This window comes from Austrofundulus limnaeus, unplaced genomic scaffold (genome assembly GCF_001266775.1).
Source record: "Austrofundulus limnaeus strain Quisiro unplaced genomic scaffold, Austrofundulus_limnaeus-1.0 Scaffold91, whole genome shotgun sequence".
In the NCBI taxonomy this organism is placed as follows: Eukaryota; Metazoa; Chordata; class Actinopteri; order Cyprinodontiformes; family Rivulidae; genus Austrofundulus; species Austrofundulus limnaeus.
The window spans coordinates 288980-306972 of record NW_013952493.1 but is presented as its reverse complement, the minus strand read 5'-3'; positions in this window follow the sequence as shown (position 1 = coordinate 306972).

Sequence of the window (17993 nt, the reverse complement as noted above, 5' to 3'; positions counted from 1 at the left end):
TGCTCACAGAGGGGCTGAGTCATACTTACAATAACAGCATTGTAGGAGGAGGACAACTGGACACAAAGGCCTGCTGTTTAATGTTGGACGGTTTTTCTTCACAAAGATGGCTTCCTTTACTCCTCTCTCAAACCAGCGTTCCTCTCTATCAAGCCTATTGTTATGCGATGGCCCTCTTTTGCATGTGACTAACCTGTTTATCCATGTGGAGGCAGTGCTTATTAGGCTGAGTTCATCTGAAACTCATCAGAGTGAAGAAGTCTCTTGGAGGAGAGACGAAACGTTTCACAAAAGAAGAACCCATCCAGAGGACCTACTTATTATTTTTTTTTTAAAGTAAGATAGTTTTACTCACAGTTTAGCTGTGGTGAGTTTAATCACTCGAATTAACAACTTTTTAAAAGGGAATTCACACTGTGAAGTTTAAATTTCTGACTTAGTGGTAAATTCACACTTCCCAGTACAACTGGGCCACAGCAAAAATACTTGCCAAAAATGCAGCAAAATGGAGAATTTATGTGAGGAGTTTTGCCTACGGCCAGTAGCTACCTTTGAACCTTGTGCACCTCCACATTTAGTGGTAGGATGACCTCATGCATTACGGGAGATGCATTTTATGGTCAATGCTAGCTTTAAAGCAGCTTATTTTGATACATTAATATATCCTTGAAGAACTTGCGGGCCACTAAATTTGAGTTTGATATTATAGTATATTCATGTATCCTCTGAGTTTTACCTAAATAACTGTAAAAGAAGCAACAGTGAAGATTTAGAAAGACGGTTTTGCACAAACCTCATGTTTCAGCCTGAAATTCAGGTTTTTACATTTACGTGTTTTCAAAGTTCGTAAGTGCTGGTGAGTGTCACAAAAGTTGGGCTAAATCTGGTCTGAAAGAAAACATTTTGTAATTGTCTACAAAAATTTATTGTCATCACTTAGCTGCAGTTTGTTTAAAACAAAAAAGTCATCCTTTATTGGATTTTAAACGCAGAGATCCTACATGAAAATGCAAAGAACTTTGCTCCAGTCAGAATCAAACTGTTCAAGAGCCATCTGCAACAGATAACATATTAATTGTTCATAATCTCCCCACAGAACCCCACTTCTAAATACCTGAACTGCTGCTATCAGAGCTTTGTTTGAACCGACAAGAATTGTGTTTACATTCATATCCCTGACATGTGATGAAGGAGAATTATTGGAGTTAATCTCATTAATCCCTTTTTTTTCTCCTCTTCGTTCTTTTAGCTCGCAGCTAAAACTTGCTGCTGACAAATACAGCAATTACTCCAGTTGCTGAACTCTTCAGCTACAAAATGACGCCTTCTTTTGGATCGATATGTATGTGTAAGTGTGTGTGTATGTGTGTGTGTGTGTGTGTTACATTATGTGTGTGTCTGCACATGTCAGTTTGAAGGAGAAATGAGACTCCAGGGAGTTTAGGTTCAGACCTAACAGAAGGAATGAAGCCACCTGAGGCCCCTKTTTGTTTTCAATACAAAGCAACGTGGCTCCTTTCAGACGGCAGCAGCTGAAAACTGGTTATGTGTTAAATCTCTGACTTTGTTTCATCACCTTTTTTTATTTATTTTTTGTCGTAGTGCCACTGGAGGTGATGCTTTTGGAACTGAGTACAACCTAACATTATCTTTCCATCTAATTTGGCCTCTTTTTCCTCTCTCAGACCTCTGAAAATCAAGGGGTTAAAAGCTGAGTAGGATCTCTGTGTGGTTTCCTCCAGAGTTAGATCCCATCTTTTCAGGACATAAAAACAACAAATATWTTCTGTTTCCTATCAACAAATCACTCTTTCCACACACCATTCAACACTTTGCTTCTGTTTGTCCTTCAGCTGTGAAGCTCTGACACGCCGGCTGGCGCTATAATGGAAATTCCCTTTTATTAAAAAAAAACAACACTGTTTTTTTTCAGCTTCTTCTTTTCTTTATTTATTCTGACCGAGTCCTGGGGGAAATAGCTGGAATTAAACTGCCACAGCTTGAAACAACCAAATGTTTTTTTATAAGGAAAATTATTACAGAAAAGATTCCGAATAGTTGCAAACWGCTGGGGGGAAAAACTGCAAGAAAAATTAAGTTATTCATGTTATTAACTTAAAAGTAAAAATTATGAAGAGTAAATATCTCACCTGTTGTAGATAGCTGCCTAAATTATCTCATTTTGYAGAAATAGACCAGATTGAAGAGTTAAATAATAATAATAAACACTCCTAATGTCTTTATTTGTTTTCTTTATCTCTTCTGGATGTTGCATGTATGTATGTTTGTCTCGTTGTTAGCAAAATATCTCATTTTAATAAAACTCAGAAATTAATTAATAGTTATCAATTAGACAATTGGTAGCTGACACTCATCGCTCTGGGCAGTAATAAGTTTTTTCAAAACTTTATGATATTTTTCCTTTGAATTTTCAGACTTCTTTTAGGTTCATTAAACTAACATGCATATTTTTTGTCTGTCAGAGGAAACCAATCTTGAGAAAACCCACAACTGCACAAGGAGAACATACAAACTCTACTCTAACAGGATTTGAGATTTGACTTTTTTTAGCATGGCAGAAATCCACTTTGGACTTCACCCTCTTTCTCCAAGGTGTTTCAAGAAGCCATCTACAGCAGGTAAGATAATAACTCTTCATAAGCTTTCCCCACATGAAAATATCTGACCCATTCCTTTAATATATTTTTCAGGTCTTCAGCACTCAATTCTACAGCTGGTTTGCTGGCTGAGGACAGATTTTTGATCCTTGTACAAACTTTTTTTATGATAAAGAGTCAAAGAGTCAAATAATCCCATTTTATATGAGCGTAGAGCAAACACAGGTAAAATTGTCACAAAAGTTTTCAGGTCTGTTAGATTATTAGAGAACACAACTCTTACATCCAGTTAGGAAGAAAAAAATCTAGGATCTCTGTAAAAGTGCCTGACCACCCAAGAGAAAAGTATAAAATGAAGCTCGTTCCCTAAAAGCATCAGAAAATTCACTCTRATATGAGTTCAGTTGAGTTTCAAGCTCTCTAACCGAGAGCCCATTATCCAACAGTTCTTTTTTTCAGAATTATAGCAATTTTCATTCAGGCTTATTTCACTGCCTTGCTGCTGGATGTGTCATCTTTAATGAACTACCTTAAAAAATGTAGTTTTAAGGTAGTCACCTTGTCCCGGTCCATCTTGGCTTATTTGTCGAGCTGTCCGTCATCCTTTCATCGGGGGACTCCTCGTTAATGATTGATGTGGCACCTCTTAATGTGATGGATGAATCGCCTGCTGCTCGACGGGGCAACCGTGAGTCATCCCGCCCTCCCCTCCCCCTGCCACTCACCGCTAACCCTCCATGTAGAGGAGACAGTCGCTTGGTGTCCATCGACGGAGGGGAACAAAGAGGCGTTCAATTTAAGCCCCATCAATAATGTACGGCTCAGAAAGCCTTTAGCTGAGGCAGGCCCCTGGAAGAGCCGAGGACGCTGTTGTGGTTTCTGACTGCTTTATTATCTGCGGCTCTGCACGCCAAGTCATGATATCGTTTATTTACTGCGCTGTGATGTCTGCGAGTCCTCTTGTTTCGTCGCAGACTAAAGCCTGCCTGCTGGGGGGAATGTGTCAAAAGCAAGATAAGAGAAATGACACTGTTCCCGATTCATCACCCATGTCGTGCGTTTGCTACGCAGCGCAAATAAAAAAAGGAAGAGAGAATGTGTTTGCTTTAAGGTGGGCTTTAAGCACRTCGCCGCCTAAAGTTTGACATCTTGAAAGTTGCTTTTATTTGTTTAAATAAAGAATTATACAGAAAAATACACAGTCAGAGCAAAGATAAATCAAACCTGCTGCTATCTGCAGTAAAAAAAAAACCTGTAAGCATGAAACTGGAAAACTAAAKAACAGTTATTGCTAAGATGAATCAGATAAATAAAAACAGCCAACACAAAGCTCTAAAGGACACCCAGAACACAATAATGACTCACCTCAAAGTCAGGGTTTCAGCTTGTTGAGAAAGTCTGATGGGTTTAAGGTTCATCAATATTTTTCCTGAAATGGAAAAAAAGAAAAAGGCCAATGGTTTGTTGGTTGGGTATCTACCAATTCATTTATGGAAAAATATATTTCGTAAAACTGCGAGAGAATTCAGCTTAAATATCAACATAAATATGTCTTGTTTTAAATGTGCCATCACAGAAGGAGAACCAGCCTCATTAGATTTATTTAATGTTCCCTATGGCACAATTCTTACATGATGTGATTTATAGACCAGTTTGGAATCAGAGCAGCATGTTACTAATAATAACTCATTAGAGCATGTGTCAAACTAAAGGCTCGTGGGCCAAATGTGAACAGCCACAGCATTGTATGTGGCCCGTGAGAGCAACAAAGCTGTATTGCATTCAAATAAGCTGCTTTATTGCCAGCATTAACCCTAAATGACATCTCCAATGCAAGTGGATTTTTTACCACAAAATCCCCCCCCCCCCCCCAAAAAAATAGGTTGAGGTGCAAAGGGTTTAAAAGTAGCAAACAGCTGGGGAAATTCTCTGTATAACATCTATATTTTGTTTCATTTTCGCCCACTACTTCAGCGTTTAATTAAAAGAGGACATGTTGAAACACTGTTTCTTTGTAGGAAATACCACATAGAGCTCAGTTATTGTTTATTAGCTGTGCTTAGCAGTAGCAATGAGACGAGGAACATGAAGTTTCATGTGTTTAGTCAAAGTTAAACATGAAAGTTAATTACAACTGGCCCTTGGTGAAAGTGATGTACAAGCACATGTTTTATTGTTTTCCTTTCAATGAACTGGTGATGAACAAGCTTCTGCAGAACTTCAAGAGGTAATTCAGTCACTGAATCAGAGTTGGAACAGAAGAAACAAGTACAACTCTTACAGGCCTTGAGGACCAGGATTGGCCAGCTCAAGTTTGCAGGTGATTATAGACAATCTAACTTTTAGCTCACATTTCTGCCCTTGATCTGCCCTGAAAAACTTGACATTTAGGGATGCAGAGGTTGCACAAATTGGCCAGCAGAAAAACAGACTGAGAACAGGGAAACTCGCCGCACCCATCAGCTCTAAAACCCACAAAAGATCCCCGCAGTTTGTGTTTAAGTGCTGGACCAGGCGACAAAGTAAGCACTCAGAAAACACTGAAGGGGAGAAAGAGCCACATTGTGCAACTCTATATCCTTTTGTCCGAGTCCTCACAGCCACCCTGATCTCTCCTGTAACATAATGAGACAAGAGTCAACATTAGCAGTTTGGAGAATCAGACTTTGTCCAAGAAAAGAAACAATTGGTGGGAACATTAGCTACTCGGTTCCATCTACAAGTCTTATTTTATTTACGTGTTTATTTATTTTGCATGGCATGAATACCATTATAACCAACCCCATTAGTTAATCAAGGACTTCACAACACATGGGCATGGCAGGGAATCAAACTAGTGACTCTCTGATCCCATGTCAGCGGCCCTACCTCTGCACCACGGCCACCTGATAATGAGTAAAGAGCTGATTGAGAGTCGGCTCTTTTAGGCAAGATTTAAGGAGCTGGAATTCTAGTCATTMTTTAGAAAAGGCCTGAAACATGAATCAGTAACYGATGATAAGACTTTAAGCAAATAAAGACCAGAATTTACCAGTTCTACATCCAACAGAACCCACGTGTTCAGAGACAAAAGGCTAGCTTGTCTTGTATATTGGGGCAGGTGGAGTGGGCGGGGCTAAGGYCTGCCTAGACCAAAGAGGAGCCCAGAGGGAATACTGCACTTCTGCTTCCARTAAGGTTCCCTGCAGTCCAGAAAGATCTTATATATTCTGCTCCCTGCAGTGGTCTTTTTTTTTGTCTCTGGTTTCTACTATCGACCTTTTGGACCTGGAGTTTTTCCGCTCCCTGACTTTGGAGCAATTGGATAACAAAGTGACACCAGGGTCTGCCATAAAACATCTGTGGTCCAACAAACAGAGTGTCACATTTATCCACGTCGAGCATCAAAGATAAATTCCAAAGTTATGATGGCAGCAGAGGTGTGAAACTCTCGCACCCCCCACCCAAAAAAAAAAAAAAAAAACGTAAGATTTCCAAAAACTGTATCAGCTGGACAGGAAAAAACACATCCAGTCAAGCCTAGAAAAACAAAAGAATTGATTTATTTCATTAGTGTCTGTAGAAAAGCTCAGTCTTAGAAAGTAATGTAATAATTCTGAACGCAATCGTCTGATGAGCAATTCTTTTTCAAGCACCTCATAAGTGAAGTCGTCATCATAATAGCCATAGATGAAAGTACTGACCCAGAATAAAGCCCCATCCTGGAGGCCAAAACCAGCTGGACATCTTTACATCCGTTAATGCCTAACCCATCCCTCCCCCACTTTTCTAATCCTATAAATGTTTTTTACCGTTATTAGTTTGGAGCTAAGAGAGCGAGCGGTCACACCTGTTCACTCACAGGAATCTTTTTTAAGCTCGTATTTTAACCTGAACCCAGCGCGGCGCTAAGAGGCCAAGGGGACGAGCAGCACTTACGCTAACAAGTGAATCCCCCTCAGATGGTGAAAAACGCCCGAGGACACTTCTGGCTGAGATGGGCTGCTTTGCCCCCAATCCATCTGAGGGCCCCCCGGGAGCCAGTGGTGATTATGGTTCATAATTCATAGACAGGACCAGACGTCCAGGAGAAAGACAACCCTGGGCTCGGCCTGCGTGAGCCGCCCCCTTTTCATAATGCATTGGATCTTTGACTTCCAGCCGCTGAGTGCTCTGCGGCTTCTTTTTCTTTTCTTTTTTTTTCTCCCCAAGCAGTGAATGTAGGTTATTAGCTCTGTCAGATATGCACACAGAGGCGCAGAGTCACAGTTCCTGAGCAGGCTGGATGTACAGAATACATAATAATTGGAAAACGCCAAAGAGAAATGGACTCCACTCGGTGTTTGCGTAGGTCAGTGATTAAGCCGGTTGAGCTCCAGCGCTCCTGGGATGAAAAGCGGCGACAAAAACCCCAACAGCTCTAAAGGGTTTTTTATTATTATTATTATTTATTAAATCCCCCTTCAGTAAAGTCAGACTCCCACTTCTCTGTTAAATCCATTCTGAAGAGTCAGGAGTGAAGATGAACACTAACAGGAGGCTCAGATTTCATTCACTTCTTTTTCCCCCCTAAAGTCAGGTTTTCAGTGTTTCTAGTTGTCCACATGATCTCTTTTGTATCAAGTGTTTTACTGAGCTGCATTCATTTCATCTACGTTTAGTTTCAAATAGCCCAAATAAAAAGGTCTCAACTTTAACTGGATCCTCTCTGGTCTCAAATAGATTTAATTTGTTTAAACTTTTCGGATACAGAAACTTTGCATGGTGCTTTTTTAAAATCTTACCGAGGCAACTTAATTTCATGAATGCTTTGATAAAACTAGCTTTTGAAACCTTATCTGTTTATTTCACTGAACTTTTGTTTTTCTTACCAGACAAGTCACTTTGAGATCACAGATCTGCATGTTTATGTTCTGTAGGAGGAAACCAGAGAACCCCGGGAGAACCCGACCTTTTTTTTTTAAATAGTTTTACTGAAATCATAAATTTTAATGAGGCTTCAAGAATATGAAAACCACTGACCATTTTGAACCTTTGCTCTTATATCGTGTCGAACCTCAAACATTTTAAAAGGATCTCCAATATTTGATAAACATTTACATCKGTGGGCTTTTTAGTTTCTATAAATTAAAAAATACATATTTTCACACAGACATCGCCATGTTATTTATTCTGCAAAGCATTCTGGTTAAAGGATGAGGCTTCCTTGGTTCTCTAGGTGTGAGCTCCATCCAGCTTGAAGGTTAATTTTGCGTAGTGTCTGATGTTCGGCCTTTTTAATTGCATTCATTCATTCATTTTATTTATAGAATACAGTAACATTAACATAAATGGACAACACAATAAAGCATAAAGTTTATTTCCATTGTGGTCCAACCACAGCACATTAACAGAGAAGAAAATGTAGAAATGACTCAGCCTGCAACTGAAAATGATGATGGAGGAAAACAGAGCTGCTTCATGGAAGAAGAACCCCAGCTTTAGTCTTTTACCTTTTGTGTTAGCGCCCAAGCTAGCACCACATTTATTAACACTCAAGCTGATAATATTAGCTCTGGAGCTAATGCTTAAATTATTAGCTCGGGAGCTAACACTACATTTGTGGTGTTAATGTTATGGTGTATACGTTAGGAGCAAAAAAAATTTTTTTTCTTTGCCCCAATCAGACAACTCATTAACTCAGAAATGTCTTTTTCACTATATAAACCAATGAAGTGCATTATGTCTATACATCCAGACACGTCAAAAYGTATCAGGTATGTCTGAAGAAACAAGAAAAAACAGTGTCTGGTAACAAAGAAAGGTTTTTAAKCTCTTTTTCTGTAAAGATATCTACAACATGTAAGACATTAACTCTTCAGAAGTGTCCTTTCTGCTTTAGTGTCTATAACTCACAGGCCCTCTGAAGATGTTCACTTTGACTCCCCTGTGAAGTAACTGAAACACAARTATTCTTATGGGAACGATGAAATATCACATTATCACTGCCATAAATATTTAATGCAACATAAAGCGATTTATACCTGGCTGGCATTTCCTTTCAAGATGTSAAGAGGCTAAAATTTAGAGTGAGATTTACAGCAGACAGGAAGGACGGACAGATTAAAACTGTTGATTTTCCGAGAGTCAAACAGTAAAATCCAGCRGCTCATAAGTAGCTGTAAATATGTAACCGTCTGACATTATAGGATTTGATTCTTCGTTTAGTCGAGCAGAATGATGAATTGCGTCTCGAGCTCTTTCATTTATCTCCTCCGGCTTCATCAGCATTTTTTTTTAAACACGCTCTCATTTTTCTCTCCGATAGAGTGTGAAAGAAAGATTTCTCTCTTTAAGGTTAAAACATTCAATGACTTTTCTTTTTCCGTTTCTTTCCCCTGGCTGCAGCATTTATTTATTTTTTTGTTCAGTTTCTGATACTTTCTTCTGAGTTTTATAAAGGGCAGGAATATGAATTGGGACACTGGGGCTGATTCTTTTTTTATTTTTTATTAACGACACATGCTAACTGACAGGACCTTGAACAAGCCTCTTGATGCATTCATGTGCACATGAAGAATTCACACATTCATAAACTGCCTTTGTTTACTGTTTTCCTCCTTCAGTGCATTTTATATGTACGACTCTGTTCGTGTGGGTGTATATACATGTGGTTTTTGGTGAAAAAAGCCCTCTCAGTGAGTTTAGTCTTTGAAGTCATTGTTTAATGCCACTGAGGGAAATTATGACACGCTGTGTTGTTTGTTTGAATGTATGAGTGTGTGAGAGAAAGGCTTTCATCTCACTGCTTACATTAATAGCTGCACGTTGAGAAACGTCTTGTGCATATTTTATCATCTCATGGGCTCCGCAGATCTAAAGCTCAAGACAAAGATCCTGTACTTCATCAAATAACTCACTGACAAAGAAACCTAAAACCAAACAAAAAAGTTACACCAGTGATGAGAATGTAAATAATTTCATTTGTGTGAAGCAATCTAGAACTAGACATGGGTTTTTACGATGTAAAAACAAGTGTGCATTGCCATGTAGAATGTCATTGCAGCAGCATTGGACTTGCAGAAGGAACTTTGACCAATTTCAAATGTGTTTTCTATACCAGCTTGTGCCTGTCACGTCAGCAGGTGTTTGTAATTAAGGTAATTGTGTGACAATATGAAGTTGGAGATTTTTTTAAATTGCATTAGTTGGGTTTTGAACCCCAATCTCCCACATGAAAGTCCATGACATAGACCATTAGACCAATGGAGCTATGGCAGAAAGTGGTGGCAGGGGTTGGTTTGTATGTGTGCAGAAAGAGGCCACATTGCCAATACAATTATTGACACTAAATTGCATAATATCACGACAATAGAGCAGTATTAAGAATATATTATAGTAAAACATCAAAATACAATCATATTAGTATTGTAAACACTGAACAATTGAGACTACATTTTGTTAAAGTATGGAGCAGTACCAAGTTGAGAACAGCATGGGGCAGTATTGAACCATTACAAGGCCCGATTGATTCCCATTATATGAATTTGGAATAAAGTTTAAACATTAATATTTCAAAAACTACAAGTTGTACAGGTACCAAAAGGCATAACAATCATTTGGCACATGACCTTTACAGATAGAAATTACAATGGCAGCTGTAGGACAATGTAGGCAGGAGCATTGGACTTTCAGAATGAACTTTGACCAAGTTCAAATGTGTTTTCTATACCAGCTTGTGCCTGTCACGTCAGCAGGTGTTTGTAATGAAGGTAATTGTGTGACAATAAGAAGTTTGAAGAGATTTTTTTTAAAGTTGCACTAGCTGGATCTGAACCCTGATCTCCTGCATGAAAGCCCACAGTGCTCATCATGAAAATATAGGAGCTGTAGCAGAGGACAATCCCAGGGATTGGATTGTATGTATACAGAAAAAGTTTACCTTGCCAATGTAATTATTGACACTTAAGTGCTATATATTACAGCAATAGGACAACATAAAGACAGTGTTACAGTAAAACATTAAAATACAWTCATATTAATATTGTAATCACTGAAGTACTGAGTTTAAATATCATGAAACTATGGTGCAGTACCATATTGTGTAGATGCAGCAGGGGGCTGTATTGGACCAATACAAGGCTCCATTGACTGCCATTATAATTTATTAAACATTAATATTTCAAAAACTATAAGTTTTACAGGGACCAAAAGGCATAGCCATTATTCGGCGCAGGGGCTTTATAGATATAAATTACAATGGCAGCTCTAGGACAAAGTATGCAGGAGGAGAAGCATGGCAAAGTTGAGAAGACTTGGATGGGAAACGAATCACAATAGTGTGCATTGCATTGGCAATGCACACTGATAAGCGCCAGAGTGTATCGGGGCTAGGAGTGATGGTGTTATAAGACAGTTGCCAGAGCATCTGACTGTCTGTCAATACCAAAGATTGCACACTAAGGATGTGAGGTTTGAAGCTCCGCCTACTCCCCCACACAGTCATGGTGTCACATGACTCTTTGTTTTATTTAAAATAATTTAATTTAAAATKATTAGCTTTTGCCTGTCAGTGTCAGTCAGCAAAATAGCTCCACTTTACATTTCATTGTATTTCCATCTACAACTGTTTAACCTTTGTAGCCAATTCAAGATGGCTGCCACAGCTAATGGGGATAGGAAACGACTGACTAACCTGCCCTGCAGAAATTTTCCACAACAAATCTGAAGCCCTGGCCACTCTGTGTAAATTAGTTGTAYAATAAATATAAATAAATAAATAAATACACCACAATTTTTGTCAGGAGTTGACTGTTGTTTGATGTAGTTTTTGTCCTGCTACTTTGTAATGTGTTTGTCATTAATTGTTTCACACTTAAAAGAAAAGGTCATGTGACATCACAGTTGAGTATGGATGAAAAGGCGGGGCTTATAGCCCCACGATTCCAGTACACAGACTCTGGTTCCAAAAACACACTATTAGCTCYGTATTAACTACAGTCCAAACTACATCAGGTAATGCTTTACATTTTTTAGTTATTGCAAAGAGGGGGAAATACCGCCAGTTGTATTGGTGGGCACAGCTAACCAAAAAGTTAGCTTCACTAACACTAAACACTAAGCACGTTGAAAAAAAATTTACGGTTGCTAACACTAATGGTGCGTTCACACCAAACGAGATTTCAGCATCAGGAGCATCAGGTTTACATGCAAAGTCTATGGTGGACGCGCTTCAAGCAGCGTCGGGAAGTGTTGCGGCGCCTCAAGCGCAATTAGAGCAGCGCGATTTGAACAATTTGAACGATCTGAGCGTTCAACATGCTTGATGCGCAAATCGCTGAAGTTAGAAAATCTGAACTTTTGCAGCTCAACGAGCCGCGTCAACCAATCAGAGAGACTCCACTGTGTGACATAGCGACATATTTCCCGACGGGACAGTTTACTGAATGATGTCCACTAACCTGAAACAGATGGAGAGGAGCTCTTTAGCTGAAATCGAGTGCCTGCTGTCGGTGTCCTGACAGAGATATCCGCACCAATGCGTGGCAGCGGCTCATCAGACTGGACTTGGGACGAAAATAGTCCTGAAAGCGAGCTGTGGGCCTCTCCCGCAGCTCCTGGGTGATGAAACTCAGAATGTCTCTGAATTATCTGGTGAATTAATTATGAATTAATTATCTGATGAACGTGACATGCTCTTGCTCTCTGTAAATAAAGCAAAGCCACTTCCTCGTCCGACATTGAACAGAGCCCGACAGAGGAGGGAGGAGCGGGGAGGCTCTTGCCGTGCGAGCGCTTCAAGAGCTGACCTGCGTCTGACCTCAAAGTGCACAAGCGTTCAACTTGAAGCGTTGGATGCGATTTTGAAGTTGAAATCGCGTTGGCTGTGAACGCAGCTTAACAGCTAACTGATAACTACTAAGATGACTGTCACTGTGTGTCACACATCTTTGTCTCCTTGGAGCTGAAGACTGGTGGGACTGACAGAAATCTGTTGATGTTATTGTTAGATAAACCTACTTATGCAGAAGCTAAATGGTCCAGTAATGGTTTTCAAAGTCAGTAAAGCTAACCTGCTAAGCAAAACAAATCGTTCTGCTTTTAGCTGTTAGCTGATTCGGGAACCACACCCACCACTGGCCAGCTGAACTAACAATACAACAACAACAATAATACTTATCACTACAGACTGGGTTCTGTATCCGGGCCAGAGTGGGACCACACCCGACTGACTCCTTTATTTATTTGATCTGATAATCACTGAGTCACGTGACATTTCAACACAAGCAGTTTTTATTTCATTTCCTCCACTCCATCAGTACATTAAAACACTTCTCATGGATACTGTAATACACAGAATACTTGCTGATGGCCTTATAAAGTAAAACCACATTTGTCCTTGTCCACAGTCTAATGCACCGCACGGTTATCTCTGTAAAATTTCCATCTCTGAATGCCAATCGATCTGTTTCATTCATAAATAACCATTTCCTTCCTTTTACTCCAGCTGTAATGCAAGAAGCACTTATCATAAAATCCATAAACTGTCAAAGCGTCCCGAAGAAGACAAGAGAAACACTCCAGGAAGCAAACAATGAACACTGCAAACATGTTAATTATTCATCCCAATTAAAAGAAATGGAAGTATTAAAGCAGATTTGTGGATAAAATATTATATTTCATCAGTCATTTCAGCTCAGTCTGGTGCGAACTTTAATAAACAGCCTTCATGTCTTGGTGTTTATACGACGACTGGTTTAGATATTTCACTAGAGGCTAAAAAAAAAGATTAGGCGTGTGCTTCACTACCTCCTGTTCCTTTTTCAAAATGCTGAAGTCCTACAGATTCCCCCGTGGGAGTTTTCTTAGGAAGGGAACCCAAAAAAAAAAAAAAAAGTAACGGCTGGCGGTGCACACAGAGCTGCTCCCCTGACACATTTGTACTTGGGAAGGGGGATTTATACGTTTTTTTACGAAGGGGAAGTAAGATCTGAGATCTCCCTGCATCTGCTCAGCAGCTTGGCACCGTGAGTGCTGGAGGCGAGGCACGTCACCAGCGTTTGATTAAAGATTTATACCCTTTCAGACATGTTTTCTCTTATTTTTAGTAAACCTTATCTGCTGCAATTTGCTGGGAAACGTGTAAAATAACTGAGAGGTTCTCGTCTGTGTGGGGTTTTTCTCTACACTGTAGGGCAAAAAGACGCAGGTGTGGGTTATTAATAAATGCTTTTATCAATATGCATATGAGAACGAGTGCAAAGGATTAGAGATGTAGTCAAAATGTATTTGGATTATGTCCAGTTAATGCACGACTGGAGGATAAGTAAACTTAACTCTTTTCTAAACAAATGCTTAAAAGCCTCCATTCAGCAGATTTACATTTGAATTGAGGACGCCTTTTGCGCTTTCTGTAAATAATGTTCCACTTCTGTGGCTCCGCACAAAACGTACTAAATAAAAATGCACTTTTTGAAAAACAAAGCTGTTATTCTAAGTGGTGGCATTTCTACATAAATTTACAGCGGGTGAAGTTTTTAAAAAATCCAAACATTAGAGGTGCATTTGCTGACACTCCCACATCCCGCTGGTGTCATTTTATTTATTTATTTATTTATTTATTTATTTATTTATTTATTTATTTATTCTTACTGCAAATAAAAGAACTATGGGCAGGTCAGATGATTCATAAAGATTCTGAGTGGGCAAATCTGCATTAAGAGGGGCTAACTTCAGAAAGTGTGACCAGAGGAATCTTAGCCCACGGTTTCTTTCCACAATGTGAGCTTTTCCATAAAAAGACTTTGAAATGTTTTTTTTTTTTAAATAAAACAGGTTTTTCAGGAAACTGTGACTCACGTAAAAAAAAAACTGAACAGCAAATTCAGCTTTTACTACTTTTGCTTTTTACTGCTCTGGTGTTCTGAGCAGGGCTGTTCAAAGCTTTTACTGTTTGTTTGAGGCAAAAAAATAAAGTGAAGTAGTATAACCAAATAAACAAATTGTGGAAAAGAGGATTTTTTTGTGTTAATTTAGACGATGTGTGCGCAAAAAATATTCAGTTAATTACTGAAGGCGTTATAAACACTTAAATGTCATTTTGATACAAGTTTATCTTAAAAAAATGCCAAAAAACGTATGAATTATATTGTATAGATTCTAAAACTATTGTGTTATTATAATTATCATTTGCCAACACTGATGCCAAAATTTAAAACAAACACCTCCTTATTGTTTCCTATGCTCAGAGTATGTGTTGGGATGGCCTTCGGCCACTAATACACCAAATTCTATCTCAGTGTCTATAAAATAGATATTTTTGTGTTACAAACTCGAGTTGTGTTGACTCCTAAAGTGAGTTAAATGTTCATCCAATGAGAGTTTCATTAAAACACGTCCAGTGGTTTAAGAATTTTTTTGCCAACAGACAAAAAAAGGGTTAACTCCAATGCCAAAGATTTGGATCTCCCTCTTAGTTAAATCTGATTAACTCTGGTGGCCATCCTAAATAAGGTTTATTTAAAGAGTAACAGACAGACAAACAGACAGGAGGTTACATATTTGCTAACCTTTCATGGCAGTAGGTGATRACATTACATCATCAACCAGCCTATTTGGAATAGCAGAACAAAAGAGAAAATAAAAGTTAWAAAGACAGCAGTTGTGTTTCTACATGATTATAAAATGTCAAAAAGTGGCTCAAAATAAGAGAAAGTCACTATTTTTTTTATCTGACAGTCAACTGATTCGTTGGAGAATATTTTTTTTTCAAACAGGTGCCGTTCATCATTAAATAATCAATTAAAACCCTGATCATCTCTTCCCAGACCATCTCAGAATGTATAAATCACAAAGTAGATCAAACCAGAAGACTGCAGCTGTGATTTCAGTTTTAATAGATCATTGATCTGTGAAACTTTGAACTCACCACTTTGCTGCGTTCGGCTACAAAAATTAAATAAAATGACAGCCAGAACTAAAAAAAAACTGTACGGCGTACTTTTATCATAATTTTATTTTTCAAGAGGACATTATAGAAATAATGTTGAGAGATGAAATGTGCAGCAAAAGCTGGGACTGAGCTGCTAAAGCTAAATGAAGCAATCTACTGCATAAAAGCTAAAAAAAATAGCATCGTCTCTGCATGGAAATTACTGCAATAATTATCYCATGGCCACATGTTATTTATCCCGTGGCCACGCGTTTTTTGCGTGATCACATGATTTATTTATTTTATTTATCCGATGTCACCGGACGGACTCTGACCTCAGTCAACACTAAAAACATTTCAGTCACCACTAATAAAATTACTTCTGTTTTTTAGTAAACTGTTCATCATCTGTGTTTTTTCTGCTGTGTGTCAGACCTAAAGCAGCTGAAACAAACTCAAGAGAGCCACTGATAAGACAGACATGCATCAAACCATGAATTAAATTACAGCTAATAAAATTAAAGTGTCCTCTCCATCATCCGGTATTGAACAGATTGTTTGTAATATCATAACGTCTCCTCTGGTTGCCTCAACACTGCACTTCAATATTTTATGTTCACATAAAAAATACATTTTTCTTCTTGTACATCACAAATTATTTTAAAAATGTACACATTTTTCTTCCTATTTAAAAAAAGTACATGTTTGTGTTTTTACAATAACCGAGTATTCATCTGGATTTGTGGTTTTGTTGTCCAATTGATTTTTCCATTAGCTGCATTAGTGCGATTAAAATCCCTAACTCCAGTTTTATGACATTTCTTAGCTTTCTTACCTYCAGTTATAATGCGCCCAATAAAATAAATACTTTTAAACATGCATGTAGTAATTTTGTGAATGTTCCTCTAGTTAAATCTCATATTTTCCTGCTCTGCTTTTTGCTTTGGTCCAGACTGTGTCTCGATGACGGCTGAATGAATGAAGATGAAATGTGGTACAAATATTCACGACACAAAGCTGCAGGTGAAGCTGTACGTGTTGCAAACGACGTGACTCATGCTTCTGCTGGTTTTCTTCCATTTGTGACCTTCAGCGGGCGCCGGGGCAGCTGAGGGGATTGCGTGACGTTTTGTGAGGTTTTTTTTTCCTGAGACCAAAGCGGTGGATGGCTCCCACCTGGTTTGAGTCAGTTGCTGCCTCAAAGGTGAGAAGCCCGCTTTTTAGTCTCACCCAGACGACAAAGAGCCACATGTGGACCGGTGCAGCACTAAATGATGAAGCGAAAGTTGAGCCAAAGGGGGGAAGCGATAAATCCAGCGTCAGCCTGTGTCGCAGTTTTCACATCTTCTAAACTTGGGACAACTGATCTACTTTTCTTGGGCAGAATCCTAAACTATTCTTAATTTTTTGTTTGCAGCCCAGCCTCTTTGTAGGGTTCCACAATTCACAATATAAAATCATACAGAACAATAAAAACTGAATGTTCTGAATGTGGAACAAATAAAGATAGACAAAGCAACTCTATTAACTTCCATTGTCCAGAATTGAAGCTAAAATTGTCATGGTTTGTGGAGATAGGACCAAGGAATGAAGACCAACCGCAGCCTGGGTAAAATAAATTTAAATTGATCAAATAACAAAACAAACAGGCCGACGTGCCAGCAAAACCTGATGCAAACCCAAGATAAGTCACAGGGAGGCACAAGGAGAACCGGATGTGGCATGAAAACACAACAATGAAGAACTGATGAGTGAGGTGAAGCGGAGAGATTATAAGGACTGGGGCTGTGTGTATGTTTTCATTGTTCCGGTTGTTTAGTTTTGGTTTATGTTTGTTTTCCTKGTTTCATTGGTTCATTTTCCCCAGAACATTTTTTTTTGTTTCCCTGCTCTACAACGCCTGTTCTCTGTTACCATCAACCCACCCTTTTCCATCTGCGGTCTAGCTTTGTGCAAGTTTTCCGCCTTGTCCGGTTCTTCACTGTGTCTCCTCAAGTTTGTTTTGGCGTTATCGCTGCCATGTGTGTCTTTCTGTTTTTGTTTCATTAATAAATCCTTCAGTTTTTGTTCAAGCTCTTTGTGCTTGTCTGCATTCTTGGGGCTCACTCTCCTCAAACCGTGACGTAAAAGAACCCTTTGCTTCGCTATCGACGCCTCCTGCCTTGAGTATGAGCTGGGTTTGAGTCCAACTACTATCACACCAATTTTAAGCAAGTAAATAAAAGTTTTTTGTACAGCATCTTTCACAGATATGCTGTAAAATCACAAAAAAGRTTTTAACACATATAACATTTAACAATACACAATACACATATCAAAAACTGTCAATTAGCTAAAAGCTTCATATGGTTTTTGAAAGCATCAATAAAAATCAAGTCTGTGTATAAATTGGGGATGTCCACTCCAAAGTCAGGGTGGAACTGCTTGGAAYGACCAATACCCACGGGATTTAAAATGGATGCGGGGTACCACCAACAACCTCTGAC